At 48.6% G+C, this 17,263-nt stretch overlaps 1 long non-coding RNA gene across 1 annotated transcript; it reads left to right on the top strand.

The window, feature by feature from the left end:
* Window positions 1–5,582: 5,582 nt before the first annotated feature.
* On the top strand, window positions 5,583–13,693 carry LOC120095912 (uncharacterized). The gene is made up of 5 exons (XR_015634739.1): window positions 5,583–5,683; window positions 9,317–9,436; window positions 11,046–12,106; window positions 12,694–12,843; window positions 13,001–13,693. It is a non-coding gene; the product is annotated as an uncharacterized LOC120095912 (long non-coding RNA).
* Window positions 13,694–17,263: the final 3,570 nt, after the last annotated feature.

Here is a 17,263-nt window from a genome sequence, read left to right on the forward strand (position 1 = left end):
GAATTTGGGGTTGGGGATTTAGCTCAATGGTAGAGCTCTTGCCTAGCAAGCGCAAGGCCCTGGGTTCAGTCCTCAGCTCCGAAGGGGGAAAAAAAAAACTCAGTATTTCTCAGTCCAGTTGAGCAGTGGTGGCTCATGTCTTTAATCTCAGCACTCGGGAGGCAGAGGCAGGTAGGTTTCTGAGTACAAGGCCAGCCTGGTCTACAGAGCAAGTTCCAGGACAGCCAGAGCTACACAAAGAAATTCTGCGCGCGCGCGCGTGCGCGCGCACACACACACACACACACACACACACACACACACACGCATGCACACAGACATATGCACACCCCACTTCCATCCATCAAACCCTACAATCTTCCCAAACAGCACTCCTATCATGTGAAGCAACATCCAATCCCTTTCTCTCAGAGGGAGACAGTCCATACTCAAACGTCAATCAAGAATGGCCTCTGAACAACATCTCTTGAGTGTTCCTGCAATAGGCCCAAGCAAGGTCACATCACTACATCTTTGGCCCAATCGACATCTTCTTGCCTCTCCCCGGCACCTGTTGCCCCTCTGGAGAGAGCAAGGCTTTAGGTTTTGTTAACTGGGGCACAGGTAGTGAAAGCCAGCTGCTCAGCCATTCGGAGTTGGGCAAAGAGATGAGCTTTTCTAGAAGCATCCTTGTTCAATGTGCTTTGTTTCCCCACCCCCACCACTCTTCGCCAGCTCCAGAGATCGAGCAGTGACAGCGGAGAAAATAGGTAGGATGGTGGCCTGCTGTCAAAACGGATCCAACTGGGTCCTGCTGCATGGCCAGCCGAGCAGTGGAAATCCTTAGGAACTAGTATTTCAACAGAAACACAGGGGAAGAGAACTCCAGCCAAGTGGGCAAGAAAACATTGGCCCAGAAAAAGTGCCTTCTGGGCCAGTTTCCTAGTGGGGATCAAAGACAGATTCAGCTGTATCTGTCCAGTTCTTGTTAGTGGCCCAGTAATGTCACAAGAGGGTTGTACCCAGCCACCATTCATTCTGCCCTGGCCATAACCTATGGAAAGGGCTAACCACACCCATTTCACAGTCGGTGAGCTGTCATGAGCACAGCCATGCTGTTGTGAGGGAACTGGTCTCTGCCTTGCATCCCATGGTTGTTTGGAGGTAGGGGGACAAACAGGAATCCTACCCAACTACCCCGTTCCCCACTCCAGCTTCCTCAAGCTCCCAGAGGTTTGTACCTGCCTGCAGGCCTGCAGCTGGCCACCATTAGAAGCTTTTCCACATTCTCGGCTTCTACCCTATCCCAAACAGGGTGTATAAGGGTGGAGAAGCCAGGGGACTTTGGGGCCAACGTGAAGGACATTAGTAGGTGTTAGAAAAAATAGTCAAGTGCGAAATGGATTCCTGCAACCTCCTGGGCATGCTAGAACCTTCCTTTTGCTTTCTGACAATCCCACAGCTAATAAATAAGAGGCAGCCACAGCCAGAATGACCAAAACAGAGCTGGAAGTGGCTTTTCATAAAGGAGCCACCCAGAGGCCAAGAAGGAACTGCGCTGGCGAGCTGCCCCCCTCCTCCTGCAGTTCTCGCTTCCTGTACTTATTGAGCCCTCCAAGGTGAACAGAGAATCAAAGGCAGTTCCAGGTTGGACTGTCCACAGTTAATGCCGAGCCCTGGTCAGGACAGCTTGTCAGATTTTTTGGGAGGGCAGTGAAATGATGTAGTTGGTTGAGTGCTCCCCAAAAAAGCATAAGGCCCTAAATTTAATTACCATAATTTACATCCAAAGTGGAGGGGGCATAACAGTGAGCACCTGTAACCCCATGATGCATGCAAATCCTTGGGAGGTCGATGGCCAACTTTTCTAACTAAATTGGTGAGCTCCAGGTTCAGTGAGAGACCCTGTCTCAAAAAAATAGGGTGGAGGTCCACATAGATGCTCTACCAATGAGCCATGCCCCCAGCCCCTCACTGGGGGATTCTAGGCGGGGCTCTACCACTGAGCCACGCCCCCAGCCCCTCACTGGGGGATTGTGGGCAAGTGCTTATCACAGAGCCACGCCCCCACCCTCCCATTGGCAAATTGTATGCAAGAACCCTACCACAAAGCTATTTTCAACCCTCCCTTTAGTTTTTATTTATTTATTTATTTATTTTTTCCGGAGCTGGGGACTGAACCCAGGGCCTTGCGCTTCCTAGGCAAGCGCTCTACCACTGAGCTAAATCCCCAACCCCTAGTTTTTATTTTGAGACAGGGTCTCACTAAATTACTCAAGCTGGCCCTTGTGTTCCTATATAGCCCAGCCTAACTTTGAACTCATGTATCTTCCTGTCTCATCTGCCTAAGTAGTTGTGGGGTTTGTTTGTTTGTTTGTTTGTTTGTTTTCTCTGTATAGCCCTGGCTGTCCTGGAACTTACTCTGAAGACAGGCGGCTGGTTTCGAACTTACAGAGATCAGCCTGCCTCTGCCTCCTGAGTGCCGGGATTAAAGCCATGCGCCCCTACTTCCTGGCTCCACTCAAGTAGTTGGGAAAATAACCTTGAACCACCAGATGCCAGCAACAGTTTTGGTTTTTATTTGGGATGTTGGGACTTGAATATACAAGGGCTTTGCACATACAAGGCACACATTCTACCACTAAATGATAGCCCCAGCCCCCAAAACTTCTCTGCAAGAATGAAGACCCAGAGTACTGCCCTCTGTGACCCCACCTGACCCTAGGGATACCAAATTCACCCTTGGCTGGAAAAGAGAGGCAGTTCTCACTTCGGCTCAAGTGACGGTTTGCCCACTTGGCTTCCTGTGAGGTTTTCATCTCCCTTCCCTTTCTGAAGATGTCTCTTATCTTTCGGTTCTTGGGGGCTTTGGGGGCTGGGCCTTTTGGTGACAGTTGGTACCAACACAGCATCTGGGGAAAACAGAAAAAAAGGCAAAACATGGGTGGGTGGCAACAATACAAGCTGGTATGCCATGCCCTCGGGGGTTCTTCCCCCACCTCCAACCTGGATGGAGATCCTTAGGTTACCTCCTGATTCCTACACAGCAGCTGGCCCTCTTATCTCCTCAGACCGGACAGTGTTCAACCAAAGGCATGTACAGTTGTTCAGCCAACCTCAACCTTGCTCTTCCAAACGACCATTTCAGCCACTGAAAATTAATTGGGCTCTGCTAGATCTTCTCCCACTGTGAGAACCGGCAGTGAGCTGCTGTGAGACCATGAGGCTCCTTGTGGGTCACCCTTGTTCAGCAGGTTGAAGGGCTTGCCCTGGTCCCTGAATTAGAAACTCTAGGCTCTTTTGGGGGAAGAGGGGTGTCTTATGTAGCCCAGGCTTGTCTCAAACCTTCTGCATCTTGAAGACTGGCCTTGAACTTCTGACGCAGCTCCTGTCTTTTCCTCCTGAGTGTTGGGACTACAGGCATGCAGTACTATTCCTGGTTTAGGCGGAGCTGGGTGGAACCCAGGGCTTCCTGAATGCTAGGCAAGCGCTCTGCCAACGGAGCTTCCAAGGAACTCTTGGGTTTTCACCCAAACCCAGAGCAATGATGCATGCCTTGGCCAAATAGTGAGTTTGAGGCCAGCCTGGGCTACATGAGACCTTATAGGATGGAGGAAGGGAAGGAAGGAGGGAGAAGGAAGAAGAATATATTGCACACATTGGTACCTCCCTGTGATCCTAGCACTCAGGAAGCAGAGAGACAAAAGGATTTTTGGATAGTTCAAGGCCAGCCTCGGCTACAGATAAGATTCTATCTTTAGGATTGGATCTGAGACCGACTCCAGGGGAAGGAAGGCCTGCCTGCCATGCAGAACTGGTGAAAAAGCCTGCGGCTAGGAAGGCCAGGCCCGAGCGGGGAGCTCCTAGCCATGTGTCAAATGATCTCACAAACCGCCTTGTATTGTTAATTTTTTTTTATTGCACTTTTTTATTTTGTGTGTGAGGACACCCAAGGCACAAGTTGTGACAGCCAGAAGAAGTCATTCCTTTCCTCTGTCCTGTGGTTCTTAGAGAGCTAACCCAGGTCTTCAGGAGTAGCATACGGTGCTTTAGTAATGGAGCCATCTCCACGATCCTAGACTGTTTTCTAAACGTTTGTTGGTTTTACCCACAGACTAAACTGAGTAGTGGTGGCAGGGGCCTTTAAACCCAGCACTCGGGAGGCAGAAGCAGGCCAGCCTGGTCTACAGAGTGAGTTCTAGGACAGCCAGGGCTACGCAGAGAAACCTTGATTTGGGGGGACACCCACAGACGAGGGAAGCCCTCAGCCTTGATCAGAGAAGGACTTCTTGAGTGGGCAGTGGTTAAGGAGGGGACTCGACTGGTCAAAGGGATGAAAACAGTGGCTCCTGAATGCCCAGTCCCAACCCAGAGACTGTGTCACCACTCCAAGGCCCGGGGAACATCTGGAAGGAGGGAAGGAAAGAGCAGAATGAGGGTGAAGCATGTGGTCGACTGCCACATGACCCTTGCAGTCATGAACACGTAGCAGCTGTGACTGCTTGCGTGGGAGGCATAAAAGAGGAGCATGAGGGTGGGAGGGAGGGGGAACAGAAAAGCAGGGTGTTGGAGACGAAAGGGTAGTAAGGGGTTGGCTGATCACAGTGTCTTACGAAGCTGTCAAAAGAAAAAAAAATTTAAAGCCACTCCTATTTTATCAGGAAAAAAAGTTTCCCCCTTTTTTTTATCCTTTGACATACAAAGTTTTTAAGATTTTTCTTTAAAAGTGGTATTGTAATTCATCACAAGAACTGTTTGGTGAAATTAACATTAACTCCCACTCATAGATGGCTGAAACCAGTCTTGCAATCCCAGAATTTGGCAGATTGAGGAAGGGGAAGTGTTCAAGGCCAGACTCAGCTATATAGCAAGCATGGGCTATTGAGATGCCGTCTCACATAAACAAAACAAGGGCTGGGTACCTAGCTTAGGGGTAGAGAGCTTAAGCTTGTCTAGCAAGCTCTGTCTTGGGTCCGATTCCTAGGCAGTCCCCCTACCCCCAAAAAAACAAACAAACAAACAAACAAACAAACAAACAAAACAAACAAAGCAGGCATGGCGACACATTTGTAATCTCAGTACTCAGGCGATGGGGCCAGGCGAATCCGAAATTCAAGATCATCTATACAGTGAGTTCTAGTTATAGGTCATCCTAGGCTACATGAGGGTTAGGGGGAAGGAGGAGGGGGAAAGAAAGACTGGGAAACTGAGGCTGAGACGGTGGCTTTCGGTGTTCAAGGCTCTTCGTGCTCCTGACAGGGGGCGCTCTTCCCCAACTTCCCGGCCTCGTCAGCCCGCGCGGGTCAGGGTCCCCCTAAGAAAACCTTCTTGGAGCGATTTTCCTTTCACGCGAACTCAGCGCCTCCTTCCAGCCGCGAGGTCTCAAAGGTGAGCCTCGCACAAATGCGTTGCAGATGTTTCTCCTTCCAGATCGGCTACCGCGGCGCGGCGCGGCGCGGCTCCAGCAGCCGCGCGATCCTGCAGCGATCCGGTCCGCATTTTCCTTCCCATTCTCCAACTTTTGCAAGCTGTAGTTATTTGATAATGATTTTTTTTTTTAAACCTCTCCCAATAATTGTTATCCTCCCCGCCCGGTGCAGCTCAGGTGATGGGTGCAGACGGTAGACGCCTCCTCCTCTTCCCGGGCGCGCAGCCCGAGGCCCTGGAGTAAGGAGCCGCAGCTCAGCCAGCAGAGAAAGCCAAGGTTAAGCGCCCCGGGACGACCCCAAACGGCCCCCCACGATGCTTTTCTTTGCACTCTATACCCTCCTGGAGCCAGGCCACCTCCCCCTAAGCCTGATCCGGACTTGTGGCTATTTTAGCTGAATGGGTGCCACAGTCATAGGGTTCTGCGGAATCCAAGCCTTGGAATATTGATTGAGGACCTAAAGTATTCCCAAATCCTGAGCAAAGAGTTGACTCCAAAAGCAATCCAGAACTATCCCTGCCCTTGCGGATGCCGGTTCAAGAGGAAGTCGGGGCCACTACCGTCACCTGGAAAGATGACAAAGCATTCCCACAAGAGGAAAAGCAGCGACGCTTTTCTTACACCATAACTTTCCTTAGCTCCCATGGCTTCCGTAGAACACTGTGATGAAAGTTTCCCTAATCAAGGCTCCTCTAAACATATGGCAGAAAGAAGACCACCAGGGTGGGGCTGGACAGGTCCAGGTCCCCGGGATGAGAGGGAGCATTCAGGGATAGCCCAAGTGAACTCCCATCTCCCCTAGACTTTGCATCTAGTCTGTTCGAGGCCAAGGCTCCCTATGAAGCCCAGGCTGACCTTGAACTCATGATCCTCCTGCCTCAGCCTGTCAGTTACATGTGTGTACGGGGAGACCAGGATCCTGGGTTTACTATTGTTTTGCTTCCTTGTTGATGTTGTTTCTTTGCTGTTTAGAGGGTTTTTAAATTTTATTCGTTTATTTTGTGGGAGTAGGGGTAGGGAGAGCCTGTGCCAAAGCCTGCCTGTGGATGTCAGAGGACAAACTCTAGGGGTCAGTTTTTTTCCTTCAACCATGTGTGTTCCAGGGATCGAACTTAGGTCAGCAGGCTTGGTGGCAAGCTCCTTTACCCACTGAGCCATCTCACCCACCAGCCCTTGTATGTGTGTTTGAAGCGGGAGAGCCCTTTGCTGGGAGGGAAAAATGTCTCCACCTCAGCTTGGTTTCATCGCCTAGATGTGCAGAAAGTTCTGCTAAGCCTAAATGAATTGTAAGTTTGTAAATAAATGGGGTGGAAATTATTAAGTCCACAGCCGGCAGCAGGGACTTAATGTGGGGGAGGGGTGAAAGATTAAAGAGTTCTACAGGGAAGTATGGGTGCTCAGAGGAAGTATGGGTGCTCAGAGGAAGTGTGGGTGCTCAGAGGAAGTGTGGGTGCTCAGAGGAAGTGTGGGTGCTCAGAGGAAACAGGGCATTGACTGAAGCTTGGCCTCTCCAGGTCTTCTTAGAGATTCCCATTCTCTCAAGCCATTGCGCCCACCTTGGGTAGGGGGAATAAAGTCACCAAAGAAACACCGGTCAGGGGCTGAGGATGTGGCTCAGTTGGCTGAGAGCTTGCCTGATAAGCACGAAGTCCTGGGGTTCTGTGACAGCTCTGGGGAAGGTGGAGGCAGGAGACTCTGGAGTCCAATGTCACCCTCAGTTGAATAATCATGATGGAGTTGAAGGCAGCCTGAATTACATAAGCCTGAGCTTAAAAAAAAAAAAAGTTCTCTGGTTTAGGATGCAAACCTTTTTTGTTTTCTTTTAGTTTCTTTTTCCAAAATAATTTGAGACAGGGCCTTACTATATAGCTTATGCCAGAACTTAAGAAAATCCTCCTGTCTCCGACTCCTGAGTGCGCCTGGAATTATTACAGTGTCCTCTAGGACGCCTGGCTTTTAACTATTCCTGTGGTTAGGGCCTTGTCACATACTGGGGAGCCCAGAACAAAGTTGCCTCCTCCAGGAAGCCTTCCTTCCCATCAGCACAGCTAGGTCGGGTCTTCCCTAGACTCACACGCGTATTACATATAGAGTTGGGGTGGTACCTGTCTTATACCTGGAACCCCCCCCCCCCCGTGTGTGTGTGGAGAACTGGATACGCTTCCTCCCCTCATTCCTAGCATGGAGCTGACTTGCATAAGCTCTTCTCTCCCCAAGCTTGTTCCCAGGGCTTCAGAGGACACAGCATCCTTAAAAAGGGCCCTCTGGACTGATCATGCACACTTGTGACTCCAGCTGACAGAGAAGCGCTGGAGTTCCCAGCCTGCCAAGTTCAAGGCCAGCCTGGTCTACAATAGTGAGTTCCAGGTCAGCCAGGGCTACACAGTGAGACCTTGTCTCAAAAACAAACAACTGACACAGGGGCGGGAGGAGGTGGCCTTCGGGAGTGGAGGGGGCGCGAGCCTTTGATTCAGGAGGCAGAGGCACGAGGACCCCTGTGAGTTCCAGGGCAAGTAGGACTACACAGAGAAATCCTGTCTCAAAACGAAACGAATAATCGATCAATGAATAAAAATAAAGGGGGGAAATGGCTCGGTGGATAAAATGTTTGTTACAAAAGCACAAGACCTGAGTTTAGATCTCTAGCGCCTACATAAAAAGCCTGGCACATCCGAAACACCAGCCCTGGAGCATGGAGACCCGAGGATCCTAGGCGCTCTCTGGTATGCATTTCAGAGGAGCCGGCAAACTCCAGTGGATTGCCACAAGTGTGAGGCTAGCCTGGGCTATATACTAAGATCCTGCCTGAAAAACAAAAAGAAGAAAAGGAGGAGGAGGAAGGGGAGGAGGAGGGAGGGAGAAAGAGAAGAGAAAGGGAATGGGAAGAAAGAAGCATTGGGAAGGAAGGAAGGGAAGGAAGAAGGGAAGGAGGGAGGAAGGGAAGGGTGGTCCAGGCCTGTAATCCCAGAGCGCAGGAGACAGAGACAGGAGGATTGCCAACCTGGGCTATGTACTAGATCCTTCCCAAAAGGTAAAAAGGAGAATGAGAAGCGAGGAGGGAGGAGAAAGGGAGACAGAAAGAAGGAAAGAAAGAAACAACGAAGAAATGTGTTAGAGATCCATGGAGATAACTGAAGAAGACACTGCATGCCAAACTCTGTCCCCTAGTGAGCAAAGCACACCCCACACATGTGCACAAACACATAGATATAACTAACTTCCGTTTTAAAAGGCAATAACCAGCCTTTTTTATAAGTTCTACCGCTCTGGGCCACCGAGTTGTGGGACCCTCTTTTGGGCCTTTGAGAAACTGTCTCTTCCTGTCTCCCGACGAGAAGCTGGGAGGCCCCCGCCGCCTGCCAGAAGGGGGCTCCCCAGGCGCCTCCCCGGCCAGCCTGGAGGAGGGGATTGAATGCCTGGCTGGAGGCCCCCTGTCTGAACAGAGGCAGGATTTATCTCAGTTTGGGGAGGTCCAGGGCTCCGGGCCCTTAAATCCTCATTAGCCCCATCTAAGAGGCGGCTATGATCTGAGAGACAAGATGTATGGATTCCAAATTGGAAACAGCCCGGTGGGCTGCAGGGTGGGAGACAGACAGGGAGAGAGGGTTAAAGCTGATCTCTGGGGAGCCCAGGATAGCAGAGGAGTCCTGCAGACACGGTCACAGGAAAAGGAGGAGGAGGAGGGAAGAGAAAACATTCCACTCGGGCTCCAGGGAAGAGAGTTGTACGGCGATGGAGCTGCGCCAAGTCTGCGAGTCCAGGCGACCTCCTTGAGGAGACTGGGGTGAGGGCAGGCCAGTGCTGCTCACCACTTGAAGGGTCTGGCTCGGGGGCACACATCCTGGTGGGTCTTGTCTCACCACCCACAGCCACCCCTGGGAAATAGAAAGCACCGTGTTCGCTTTACAGATGGGGAAACTGAGGCTCTCGAGTGCTGTGTGGATCTACCCAAGGTCCTCCCAGAGTACCTGCAGAATTGGGGATCCAACCTAGCTGCCACCACTCTGGGAAAGCAGGGCAAATGAGATGGTAAGGTTCAGTTTCTCCGTATTGTTCTGATGTCCCTCACCCCACCCCTGCCTGGAGGACTGCAGGTTAGGGACAGAGGAAGGAAGCTCATTTTTCCTGAGAATTGGGAGGTGGTGAACCCGATGGGCAGAAATGGGATCTCAATGGTATATTCGACTATAAGAACATCTTTAGGGGATGAAGGTCTTGACTGTGTGAGGCCCAGGAGAGAGGGAGGCCGGAACGGGGCAGAAGGGGAAGAGGGAAGGTGGAGGGAATAAGGGAGGGAGGGAGGAAGCTTTCTAAGTGGATGTGGTAGTGCATGTCTGTAATCCCAGAATTTGGGGAAGCAAAGGATTGCCACAAGTGTGAGGCTAGCCTGGGCTATATACTAAGATCCTGCCTGAAAAACAAAAAGAAGAAAAGGAGGAGGAGGAAGGGGAGGAGGAGGGAGGGAGAAAGAGAAGAGAAAGGGAATGGGAAGAAAGAAGCATTGGGAAGGAAGGAAGGGAAGGAAGAAGGGATGGAAGGAGGAAAGGAAGGGTGGTCCAGGCCTGTAATCCCAGAGCGCAGGAGACAGAGACAGGAGGATTGCCAACCTGGGCTATGTACTAGATCCTTCCCAAAAGGTAAAAAGGAGAATGAGAAGCGAGGAGGGAGGAGAAAGGGAGACAGAAAGAAGGAAAGAAAGAAACAACGAAGAAATATGACTGTCTTGCAGGATGTAGATTTACAGCTACGCCGTTCCATACCGTCCAAAATTTCTGTTACTGGATATATATATTAGCTAGCAGAAACTTATTCCCACACTTTATGAAAATTTAGAAGCACACAGCTGACTTGAGCTAATAATGCCCTTCCTAAATCCCACCATTAACCTTGTATGATGTTTTTATTACAAGCTGCACATCCCGCCAGCCAAAATCCATTTTAGTTTTTGTTCTAATGCATTTTAACGTAAATTGCAGACAGCAGTCCTACAAAAGGCTACTAAAGGCTCCCACCCGAGTATCTGCAAGCATAGCATGCCTCTATAGGGCTTTCCCTAGGTAGCCCTAGCTGGCCACTAATTTGTAAGCACCCCACCCCCACTCCTCACCCCCACCCCCTCCCACCCCCGACCCCGTCTGTGGAATTCTGGGATTCTAAGCATGAGCCGCTTCTCATGGCAAAAGTGTTGTTTGTTTATGTGAATTTATTTAATTCACGAGTGTGTGAGAGTGTGCACACATGCAAATGTGCCGAGGGGAAGGGAAGAAAATGGAAAAGAGGAAGGGCGGAGGAAGGAAGAGAAGGAGAGGGAGGGGAGGGGAAGGAAGAGGCAGAGAGAAGAGAGGGAGAGAAAAGAAAGACAATGTACACAGACAACTAAACCGTCACAGATTGTACAATGCTACATACTTTTCTGAGGAGAGTGGGGGGGGGGGAGTACGTGGTCTAAACACACACACACACACACACACACACACACACACACACACACACATCCTGCCCTAAAGCCAGAACATTCCTTTGCTTTTGTTGTGATTGTTCTGTTTTTGACTTTGAACCCTCCGCACAGGCAAGAGCCGTTGGCATGAGTCGCTCTGCTTCATACCCAGTGGTTTATGACAGAGTCATCTTTTTTCAGAGACAGCACACGGTAAAAGACGGCTTGAAAAGACGGCTCGTACTTCTCAAAGCAACGAAGACACATCTACGGTTTTGCTTTGAAGTGCATCGGAAAGAAAAGAGAAGAAGAAGGGGGAAAAACGCTTGCCGTAACGTTTAGCACCAAGTAAAGGAATTCGAGATAAATGGGCCACCTGTGCGTCTCCTGACTGGCTTCCAAAGTTTCAATAGTGGCTAGAAATGGCTCAGCCTCAGTGGATAAAACCCAATGATGCAGGGGCTGGGCAAGCTTTGCACAATCTCCCCAGAGCCTTGCCCGGCACTCCCCCACTCCTAGTATATGTGTTTTGGGAAATCGCCAACCTATCACAGATGAATGGATAATGGGGAACAAAGAAACAAATGCAACAAAGCAGGTTGCAATCCCCCCTTTCCAGATATGTAGCACATACTGGCCTTGAACTTGCTGTGTAGAACAGGAGGACCTTGAACTTGTGGTCCTCCTGCTTTCCCATCCCTCCCACCTCTCAAGGGCTGGGACACCATGCAGTATTTACTCTGTGTGTGTATGTGGGGCGGGGGGGGGGATAAAACTCATGCCCCTCATGGGAACTGGACAAGTCCCCTCCAACAATATAGCTCCAGTCCATTTTGTTCTGTTTTGTTTTGAGTCAGACTATGATTTTTTAAAATTACGTTTATCTATATAATGCGGGGGGGGGGGGGGGGGGGAGGAAGGACCACACATGAGCCACTGTACAATGATAGCCAGAGGACAACTTTCAGGAGTTCGTTCTCTCCTTCCACCTTGTAGGTCCAAGGACTGAAGGTCAGGCTTGGCAGCAAACACCTTTACCCCAGTTAAATTGTTTATGACCACAGATACACACGGCATATCTACACTAGCTTTAGTCACTTTTTCTTTTCTGATTTTTTTCTTCTTTGTTTTGAGACAGAGTTTTCTCCATGTAGCCCTGGCTATGCTGGAACTCACTCTGTAGACCAGGCTTGAATTCACAGAGATCCACCTGCCTCTGTCTCCGGAAGGCTGGGATTAGAGGTGTGCACCTCCACGTCCAGGTACTCGTTTTTTCTTTTTCTTTTTCTTTTTTTCCACTTTCTTTCTTTTTTTTTTAAGATTTATTTATTTGTTTAGTATATGAGTACACTGTAGCTGTCTTCAGACTCACCAGAAGACGGCATCAGATCCCATTACAGATGGTTGTGAGCCATCATGTGGTTGCTGGGATTTGAACTCAGGACCTCTGAAAGAGCAGTCAGTGCTCTTAACCACTGAGCCATCTCTCCAGCCCCCCCCCTTTTTTTGTACTGGATATTTTTATTTACATTTCAAATGTTATTTATTCCCTTTCCCAGTTTCCCATCCGTAAGCTCCTATCCCATCCCCCCTCCCTCATTTTTCAATGGCGACAAAATCTAAGAGCCTATAACTTAGCTAGCAATTGAAACATATACCATTATTGTTTGTCCTGAGATTTTGTTTGCTTGTTTGTAGTGTTGTGTACAGTACCCGAGACTTTGCCTGTGCTAGACCAGCACAGCCATGACCCTGACTCCTCACTGGGAGAGTCTAAGTAAGGGCTGTCCTGAAGCTGTCGCCCCAAGTCCCCACAATCTCGGCTTGATTTGTTAACTTCTCTTGGCAGGAACAGATTTCTGTGTCAGGATCAGCTCTCCTTTGTGTCTCTGTGACTCCTTCCAAATTGCCGTCATTCACAGATGAAATACGCTTGTCGTGACTTCTTAATGCTAAACACTGTTTTCTAAGAAACACAGCGTTTAACCGTGAATTTCAGGTATGCTTTCATTTCCTCAAGCTGTTCAGAGTGATCAGATAATAATTGGGAACTACAGCTCCACCAGGAAATCAATATTCTTCCCCAACTGCAAGGATCTCAGATGCATTTTTACATCTTTTGTGCTTTTAAAATTTTTACAGTTTTTTTTTTTAAGGCTTATTTTTAGGTAAGTGTATGTGCACGTGAGTGCAGGTACGTGGGAAACCAGAAGAGGGTGTCGGATTATCTGGACCGGAAGTGATGGATGTTTGTCAGCTGCTGGAAGTGGACGTAAGGATCTGAACCTGGGTTCTCTGCAAAAGCGTTCAACTGGGGTTGGGGATTTAGCTCAGTGGTAGAGTGCTTGCCTAGCAAGCACAAGGCCCTGGGTTCGGTCTCCAGCTCCGAAAATAAGAAAAGGAAAAAAAAAAAAAAAAAAAAAGCGTTCAACTGCTGAGCCATCAGTCTACCCTGTGGATGGTTCTTCAGAACTCAGCCTGGCCTCAGATAAAGAGAGGAAGAAGCCTTTTCATGCTTCAGACTTCTGCTAATCTAACATCAAGAGTCCTCACCCTTTTCAGATGTAGTTTGGGGTTTTTTGATTTGGTTTGGTTTTTTTGCCTTAATTTTATTTTTAATTATGTGTGTCTGTGTGTGGGTAGTGCACATGAGTATAGGAAGCAGGAGAAGCCAGTTGGCCTCACATCCCCTGGATCTGATGCAGTCATGAGCCGCTCAATGTGAGTGCTAGGAACTGAACTCAGGTCCTCTAGAAGAGTATGTACTCCTAAGCATGGAGCCATCCTCCAGCCCCTATTTCCAGATGCGTTTTAAACTCCTTACACATTAAAAGTAAATTCTAGGGTTGTACTGCTGACCCATGGCCTCAGCTACTTACTGTGGGATTTTAAACAAGAGTTCAACCACTGAGCAAGGATCTCAACTACTTAGTTTTTTTTTTTTTTTTTTCTTTCTTTCTTTTTATTTTTCGGAGCTGGGGACCAAACCCAGGGCCTTGCGCTTGCTAGGCAATCGCTCTACCACTGAGCTAAATCCCCAACCCCAACTACTTATTTCTTTAATTTTTAAATATTTGTGTGTGTGTGTGTGTGTGTGTGTGTGTGTGTGTGTGTGTGTGTGTGTACTGTGGGGTTCGTTTAGCAGTCAGAGGACAACTTGAGGAAATCAGTTCTCACCTTCTACCATTTTGGTCTGGGGGACGCCTGGAAGCAAGCATCTTTACCTACTGAGCCATCCCACCAGGCCTCTGCTTCCTGTTTATTTGAGGATGTTGTCTCCCCATATCATTCTGGCAAGCCTTGAACAGCATTTCTCTGTGCAATGGCCCTAGCTGTCCTCGAACTCACATTGTAGAGTAGGTTGGCCTTGAACTCACAGAGATCCTTCAGCTTTAGTCTACAGAATAGCTGTGACTTCAGGATTGTGCTTGTAGACCTTGATCCGATGCACCCTTTAAAGCCATTTTACAAACTCGCATAGCCACCTCCTTGAGTATAGTCTAATACAGCTGTTCTCAACCTGTGGGTCACGACCCTTTGGGGAATGTGGAACAACCTTCGCACTGGGATCAAATATCAGATATCATTTCCATTGAGATTCATAACGATAGCAAAAAAAATCATAACAGCAGCAAAACTACCAATAGGGAGCTGCAAGAAAAATAATTCTATGGTTTGGGGTCACCACAACATAAAGAACTGTATTAAAGGGTCACATTAGGAAGGCTGAGAACCACTGTTGCAGAACTTCTCTTTAATTGAATTCTATTTTATGCATATGAGTACACTGTAGCTGTCTTCAGACACACCAGAAGAGGGCATCAGATCTCATTACAGATGGTTGTGAGCCACCATGTGGTTGCTGGGATTTGAACTCAGGACCTCTAGGAAGAGCAGTCAGTGCTCTTAACCGCTGAGCCATCTCTCCAGCTTAGTTGAATTCTAAACACTTGGTTGCTTGGTTTTTTTCTAGACAGGGTTTCTCTATGTAATGACCCTAGCTGTCCTGCAACTCACTTTGTAAGGTAGGCTGGCCTCGAACTCACAGAGATCTACCTGCTTCTGTCTCCTGGGTGTAAAGAAATGTGTGCATCCCCATACCTGGCAGAAAAAAAAACATTTAAATATGTATTTATTTATTAGAAGGCGGGCTCTTCTGGAGGTGAGAGGACAGATCTGGGAACTGGTTCTTGCTCCATCACTTGAATTGCAGAATCTACCTCAGGCAGCCGCAAGTGTCTTGACCCCCCTGAGCCATCACACCAGCCCCTGGACAGTTTTGTTAAGATGGGTTCTCTCTATGGAGCTCTGATTGGCCTCAAACTCACTATCCTCCTGCCTCGGCTCCCTGAATGCGAAGAATATAGCCATGAGCCATCATTATTCAGCTACTGAATTTTAAGACCCTTTCATTATTTAAATTTTGGGTGTTTTTGTTTCTCTTTTGATTTGTGAGACAAGGTCTTGTTTGTCTGTCTCAAGCCTCCAGCTCACCATGCTGTCCCTTCATACTTGGCTGTTAAAATTCTAGAAATTTCTGTTCCTTCCTAGAGTACTCTTAGTATCTCCTCACCTCTAAGCAACCTCCCTCACACTTTCACCTCACACCTCACTTTTTGGCAGCTCAGTCCCTCTTGTTGATGCGCCAAGGCACCTTTGAGCCCAGGACAGGGTGTGCGAGCTTGCTGGCTGACTTGCCTTTTCAGGGAAGGCAGGGGCTGCATCCTGTTCTCTGCTCACAATAGCTGGTGGCCAAGGGGGCGCTTGTCGCAGGAGCGAACACTGCTGCTTGTCAGTCTCCACGACGTCCCTGTTGATTGTACATTGTTACCCAGATACATAATTGTCTATTTTGAGCTTGATCACCGGTTGTTTCCATAGATACCTGATCATAATGACTAATTAAACAAAAAGGTTTCTATTTTATTATCTCTCCGATAGATTAAAAAAAAGAAAAAGAGTCCCTCCTTTTATTCAGTTCAAATGTTCTCCTTTTTTTAAAAATGTTAATTGTCTTTAGGGCTGGAAGAAAGATTTCACAAAGGAAAAGCAGGTTTCTTTTTAAATTATGCTTTATTAATTATTTTGGGAGGGGGAGCATATATGTGGAGGTCAGAGGACAACTCACAGGAGTTGGTTCTTTCTTTGCAATATGGGGGTCTCAGGGATTGACCTCAGGTCATCAGGTTTGGCAAGACAGCCTTTGCCTGCTGGGACAGTGGTTCTCAACTTGGGGGGGGGGTTGAACAACCCTTTCACAGGGGTCACCTGAGAGCACCCTGAATATCGGATATTAACTTTGTGATTCAGTAGCAAAGTTACAGTTATGAAGTAGCCAAAAAATAATTCTATGGATGAGGGGGTCACCGTGAGTCGTGGTATTAGGAAGGATGAGAACCACTGTAATAAGCCATTTTCTTTATAATGGTGATTGCCATGTTTATTTACAAAGATAATAAGAGGTAAGTATCTCCTACTGTCATCTGAGAGTTTGGTTTTTTAAAGTGGTTTTGTTTGTCTGGTTTGGTTATGTATATAAGTGCTCTGTCTTTCTGTATGTCTGCACACCAGAAGAGGGCATCAGGTCTCATTACAGATGGTTGTGAGCCACCGTGTGGTTGCCGGGAATTGAACTCAGGACCTCTGGAAGAGCAACCAGTGATCTTAACCTCTGAGCCATCTCTCCAGCCCCGAGTTCATTTAAACAAACAAACCCAACCTTAATGATTCTCGTGAACTTCACACCATGCACCCCAATCCCTTTCATCTCCCCAGTCCTTCATATCCACACTATGTCCTTGCAACCTCTCCCCCCAAAAAATAAAGCAAGACAAAAACGAATCCATATAAATAAATAAATTAAATAAATAAACAATAAATAAAACCAACCCAAAAAAAAAATGTCCCCATGAAAGCTGCAGCGTGTCACGATGTCCCACAGCACACACCCTTTCCCCAGCAGCTTTACTTGCAAAGTTCACTGAGACGAGCCGTTGGTCTAGTGTGAGACCTCTGGCTTCTCCGCTACACCAGCAACACCGGATGCTCACCAGGCTCCTCTCCCATATCCTATTGTGGTCCTGTGTCATGGAGATCCTGTAGCTTTGGATCGGAAAGACCGGCCCCTGTACACACCCCTGCACTTCATAGATGGGGCAGATGTTGGAGGGGATGAACTCAGAGCCCTGGATCTGGGCCTGGGTAGTAGCTGAGTTGGTTAGACAGTTAGCGATCCTGCACCACACCACCAGGGTCAGCCCTCCCGGTTTGCCCAGAGGAGGGAGACAAGGCTAGCTCTTCTGCACTCATGCCCTCTGGGCTGGCTCACTTGTGCCCCTTCCTCACCCCCTACCACCAGAGAGGGCAGCTGTACCCAGGTGAGGAGCAGGGCCAGCTCTTCTGAATGCTACAACCAGTTA

The sequence above is a fragment of the Rattus norvegicus genome, chromosome 12, assembly GCF_021556685.1.
Source record: "Rattus norvegicus strain SHRSP/BbbUtx chromosome 12, alternate assembly SHRSP_T2T, whole genome shotgun sequence".
NCBI lineage: Eukaryota > Metazoa > Chordata > Mammalia > Rodentia > Muridae > Rattus > Rattus norvegicus.